Here is a 6,000-nt window from a genome sequence, read left to right on the forward strand (position 1 = left end):
CAGATTAATTTTTAATACTTGTAATTTACTTAGTCATATGTATATTATTTATATTCCCCCCAAACAGAATATATGATATGTACTTCTCTGCACTTTGCTTTTTGCATTCCATAAAACACTTTGAAGACATTCTCGTAATAACATAGGCATTTCTACTTAGTTCCTTTTAATGGCTATATAATTTTATTCCATATGGGTGTATTATATTAGATTTAACCATTATCTTAATTGTGAACATTTAGTTTATACACACATTGCAACAGACATCTTTGTAATGTATCTTAGCGTCATTCTGTGGTGCCTCCATGGGGTAAACAGGTATATTCCTGGAAGCAAAATGGCTCAAACAATGTATACATTTAAAATTTTGATAGATACTGCCAAATTGCCTTACTGAAATATATGACTCCTTCCAGTGCCTCAAAGAGTGAGCTTCTGATTACGTTTTAATGTGGCTGTTTTACACTTCTTAGTTGTGATGAAAAGGGACTTGAGTTAAAAAAGGAGGGCTCATCATTTTATACATTTTTGTTTAAGGCAGATGCTTGAGATCAGATATAAAAATTGTTTCTCCAATATGTTAAAAAATTAGAGCATTCCTAATAAATAAATCAGTACACTTTTTGAACTTGCCTACAAGCTCAGAGAAGAATGCTGGGATAAAAGCCACCAAACTCATTGACGTATGGCTAAATGTGTCCTTCAGTTTAAAGTGGAATGCGCACCCCTTTGAGTGCCCACTGTGCGCCGCTGGGCATCGAGTGAGATACAGAGAAATAGAATCCACTGTCATCGTCGGGGGTGGGAGGGGGAGGGGAGTGGACAGACACGGAAGATACTTCCCATGTTTTCTCCAAGCTTTTTTTCTCCAGCTCACAGACAAGCTGCCACAGTCCAAAGCTATTTCCGTCACTAAACTGAGCACGGCACTTGCCTGCTGACTTTGTTTCCTGGTGAGGAACTTGCCTGGTTTCCCTCCGCAGCAGGGCACCATGGGAGATTAGGACCAGAGGTTTAGACCGAGTTTAGGTTGTGATCAGACAGAAGGGAAGGGCAGGAGGCCTAAACATCAGAACCAAGTTCAGACTGGGTTGTTTGTTTTTCTTTTCTTTTCTTTTTTTCCAGGGGGGGGCGTAGTTTATAGGGTAATTTCTTAAGAAATTACAAATTAGACAAGTAATGGATGAATACATTTTCTCATACAAATGAAAATATTATATATGACTTCTTTATTATTCATAATTTCTACTTTCTTTTTCCCAGGAGTAACCACTGTTACCACTTTGATTATATACTTCCAAAACTTTTTCTATTCATTTACATTTAAATATTGTTTTTTTTAATTTAAATATTATATTATTTATGCAATTATAGCCCTTGGGAGCTGAAGGGTTTTTTTTTAAGATTTTATTTATTTATTTTTAGAGAGGGAAGGGAGGGAGAAAGAGAGAGAGAGAGAGAGAAACATCAATGTGCGGTTGCTGGGGGCCGTGGCCTGCGACCCAGGCATGCGCCCTGACTGGGAATCAAACCTGCTATGCTTTGGTTCGCAGCCGGCGCTCAATCCACTGAGCTATGCCAGGCAGGTGGGAGCTAAAGTTTTTAAACAATGTGAAGTTTCCCTGTTTAATTGCTAAACAGACCACCGTCCCATCCCCCCCACCCCAAACTGGGGTCTTCTTATACAAGACAGCTTCGGTAAGGAAATCTAAACAGAGTGTTTGGCTATTGTTGCTGTTATTTATTTGTTTTTTTTCTTACTAGATTTTGAAGAAACGGGTATCTTCCCGAATAATTCTCTCTATTGTAGTGAAAACAAATTCTTACAGTATCTGATGTGTATTCAGCTTGTAAGTGATTGGGAAAGGCTGAATTAGAAGAGGCAACCCATTCTGGGTTCTCAGCAGATGCTATTTCAACTCCCCAAAGCTTGAAAAGGACAGTGGATTTTACTTCAGTCACCATCACAAGCTGAAAGCACAGAACCCGGAATCAATACTCTGGTCCCCTCTTTGGCTACAGCTGCTCCAAGGCAATTGAGAAACTGCCCTAAATTAGGATGGTACGTCAAGGCCTCTCATCTGAGGGGATGCTCACAAAAGAGCGACCTGGTAGCACCTCCTTTTATAACATTTTATTGTTAGGAGGAGAAATTATTTTATGCGAACAAGATAATTTTCATTCCAATAAATATAATTACTTCACTAAGTTCTTGTATTCGTGTCCCGGCATATAATATCAAATGGTTCCTTATTTGTTCATTTTTAACATCTCTAGGCCTGCGGGAGATATCTAAAATTATGTGAGGACACTTTCTGCATTGCCACACGGTTTTCATATGAACGTGGAACAAAAGACGACGGTGAAGAAACCTTCCACTGCAGGACCAGGGAGCAGGGCAGCCCTTCTGCAGCTTCTCCTCACTGTGACCCCCTCTGGAACCATAAAACTCAGCGATCCCACTGAATCACTGGAAGTGGCTTTGTGAGCATTTAGAGAAAGTTAGTGGAGAGTGAAGTCTGTCTGATTTTGACCTCTGACCCTCCCTTGACCGATCTGTCTGCAGGGCGGCTCAGCGAGTCTTCCCCAGCAGGTTTGCGGGATGACCTCATCTGCTCTCAAATACAGGTTCTCCCTTTCCATCTCCTTGTGAACTCCCCGAATCTTCTATTTCTTAACTTCTTCTTCTGTGTCTGCCCCAGCAGCTCAAGAAATGATTTCCCATTGTTAAACTAGACGGAGGAGCCCCCCAGCACAGAACTAAACTTTTAGCTAAGGGTGTGTTTGCTAAACTTTTGAACAACAAGGTAGTTAGTTCTATGGAAGAAAATTTATGGAAGAAACAGGAACTTTGGGTCTTTTGAAATTTAAGCAAAGCAGTTACAGCTCATTTTAAAAAGAAATGGCGATAATCCAAGTTACTGTGTTTTACATGTGAAAGGATAAACTTGTTAGAAACACAATCTACAATTCAGAAAGATTAAGATTACAAATGAGAGCATTTTGTCACTCACCTTTACAACAGTTTGTGGTGGCCCAGGAGCGAATCCCTGAGTGCCTGGGGAAACTATAGGCGCTCACCATAAAAAGGGTTTAAATGGTAATCCAGGCCACCCTTTGCCCCTGCGGCTTACTAGCACCAGGCAATGCCGTCACATCACAGAGACCTGCCACTCCTGGAGTGTGTTGTACAAACATTCTGTGGAAACCCTGGACTTTGTAAATGATTGCTTCGATTGGTCGGTATCAACAAACTCCTAAGAGTGAGATATTCCCAGGGACTTGACTTTCCAGCCACTGCCCCATTTGAGGGCTCTCGAAGTCAGCACGACTACTGCAGAGAAAAGAACTCTGACTCGATTGGGGGAAAAAATCTCTTTAGACTAAGTTGCTTAAAATTGCCTTCTCCTTCCCCTGTAGGAATGTTTATTTAATTAAAACATGTAGATTCTTATTTTTTTCTGATTATAGAATATTCATTGAGGGAGATTTAGAAAACATGAAAAAGTATAAGGAGAAAAACTAAAATCATTTTTAATTACCAGACAAAACCACTATTAATATTTGGAATAAATTCTTCTGTTCTTATCATGTATATTTGCCTCTGTGTAAGTACACACATAAACATACATATATAATTTGTAAATGCCATTGCACACTTTTTTAAAGATTTAAATGTATAGAATCAATCACATTCCACAGTTTATAGAACCATATCATCCCTGACCTGTGCAAAATGTTCCTTTTTATTTTATATTGCTATTTACCCACAAGATCTTACCTCATTTCTTTCCCAGATTAGTTGCATGTATTAATGTATTTCATGTTTGACCTTATATATCATTATTTAGATATATGTGTATCCTTCAAAAATATAGTCTCATTCTCCATGTATTTTTTTTTTTTGCAATTCCAGAAATGGCACTTTGCTAACAGTTGTATGTGATTTCTCACTCTCCTGATGGAGCAGTATGCTTCTGAGCCCCACTGGACGTGAATCTACCAGAGCCCAGACACCCAGTGCGTGAGCCACGGCTCACTCTCCACTCCCTCAGCGGGCCCTTCCCTTGCCTGCAGCTCCCTGCAGACGGACATGCAGTGCACGCTTCCCTTGTGAGCCTGGGAGAAATGTCTGCAGATTTCCGGCTTGCTCTTTAGAAAAACTATACACCTTTATGCTCTCGCCAGCACCCGTGAGGGCTCCTCAGCCGTGAGTTCTTAACCAGCAGTTGGTGTCAGCCAGCCCCCTGCTGTTACACGGGATCTATGCCACGTGGCATCTCACGGTTGTTTAAATAGCTTGGCTGTGATCACTCGTGAACTCTAGCACCCTTCGTTCTTGTCAGACACTCCAATTTTCTATCTGTAATTGAAGAACTCATATTTTCTGATTGTTTTTCTATTGTATTTCTTTACTTACTTTTGCTGCCTGACTGTCAGGTATGCCCCGCACATCCCAGATACTAATGCTTGTAAATTCGGGTTTTGCAGGTTTCTTCTCTCTCCTGTGTGTTAATTTTATCTGTGGTGTCTTTGATTGAAGAGAAAAATCTTAACTTTAATGTAATCTAATATGTTTATTTTCCCCTGATAGTTTTCACTTTGGGTCATTTTTCTTTTGTTTATGAAATTATTTTGTTTAAGGAACTATAGTTTTATATTTTATAAGGTAGTCTTTAATCCTCTGCTGTTACGCTGTGTTTTATATATGGTATAAGGTGGAATAAAATAAATAAAACAAACTCCCCCACATTTATCAATTAATAGATGCAGAAAAGCATTTATTAAAATTCAACACTTATTCCTGAAAACAACTTTCCTCAAATTAGAAATAGAAGATACCTTTCTTAATCTGACAAAGAGGTTCTACAAAAAACTGGAGACTAACATCATAGTTAGTGGGAAAATACTGAACCTTTACCTCCTAAGATCAGAAGAGGGATAAGAATGCCTGCTATCCCTGTTTTTATTCAGTACTGTACTGGAGTTCCTGTCCAGTGCAATAAGGAAAGAAAAGACACAAAAAGCATAACATTGAAAAGAAAGTAAATAACATGGTATTACTTATAGATGATTGTGTATGTAGAAAATCCGAAAGAATCTACAGACATATATTAGAATTAATAAATAAAATTAGTAAGATTGCTGGATACAAGTTTATTATAGAAAAAATTATTTCCATATACAAGCAAAATGCAATAGGATATTTAATTTGAAAAGATTTAAATAACAATGGTCAAGTGTTTTTTTTAACATCTAATGATGATTCTGCTTTTATAAAAGACTCACAATATAGCTTGTGATGGACTAATATGGACATTACGCTAAGTCAAAGTAGAACAAAGTAGTTCAATAGAAAAAAATAAAATGAACCCTGGCTGGTGTGGCTCAGTGGACTGAGCACTGGCCTGCCAACTAAAAGGTCTCAGGTTCGATTCCCAGGCAGAGCACATGCCTGGGTTGCAGGCCAGGTCCCCAGTTGGGGGTGTGTGAGAGGCAACCAACTGATGTATCTCTAGCACACATGACATTTCTCTTCCTCTCTTTCTCCCTCCCTTGCTCTCCCTCTAAAAGTAAATAAAATCTTTTTTTTTAAGAAAATGATAAGGATTGAGAACACAGGAGCATATATTTTACTTTTGATTCAGCAATATTCAGTAAGTAGCTTTACTACATTGAAACTGTTTCCTCCTCATAAAATAAATGTTTTTCATATTTTGTTCAAAATAGTAAAAACATTTTTAAATCTTAATTATATTCTCAATATGGGAAACAGCAAAAAATCTATTCCCCAGAAAACTTAAATTTTCACCATGTGGAAGGGAATGATGATCTCAGCAGGTCTTCTCTGAAGGACAGGTGGGAAGCACTACTCCCTGCAACATGCTTTAACATGCATGGCCCTGCAACATGCTTTAACATGCATGGTAGTTACGTGCCCCAGACTGGAGCACGTCACACCCAGAATATAGGTATCTGATTTATAGTCTGTTTTCTTTC

The 6,000-nt window shown here is 38.7% G+C and overlaps 1 protein-coding gene across 2 annotated transcripts in view; it reads right to left on the reverse strand.

The window, feature by feature from the left end:
- The window catches only part of C6 (complement C6), a 61,107-nt gene extending 57,917 nt beyond the window's left edge, over positions 1-3,190 (reverse strand). Inside the window, exon 1 of one of the 2 annotated variants that reach the window (XM_045847847.1) lies at positions 3,015-3,188. The gene's annotated coding sequence lies outside the window, so the exon portion shown is untranslated. Of the gene's footprint in view, positions 1-3,014 lie in introns of both variants that reach the window. The other variant, XM_045847848.1, reaches the window with a different exon arrangement.
- Between the last annotated feature and the right edge of the window lie 2,810 nt (positions 3,191-6,000).

The sequence above is a fragment of the Phyllostomus hastatus genome, unplaced genomic scaffold, assembly GCF_019186645.2.
Source record: "Phyllostomus hastatus isolate PE091 unplaced genomic scaffold, TTU_PhHast_1.1 phas_contig_58, whole genome shotgun sequence".
NCBI classification, from domain to species: domain Eukaryota; kingdom Metazoa; phylum Chordata; class Mammalia; order Chiroptera; family Phyllostomidae; genus Phyllostomus; species Phyllostomus hastatus.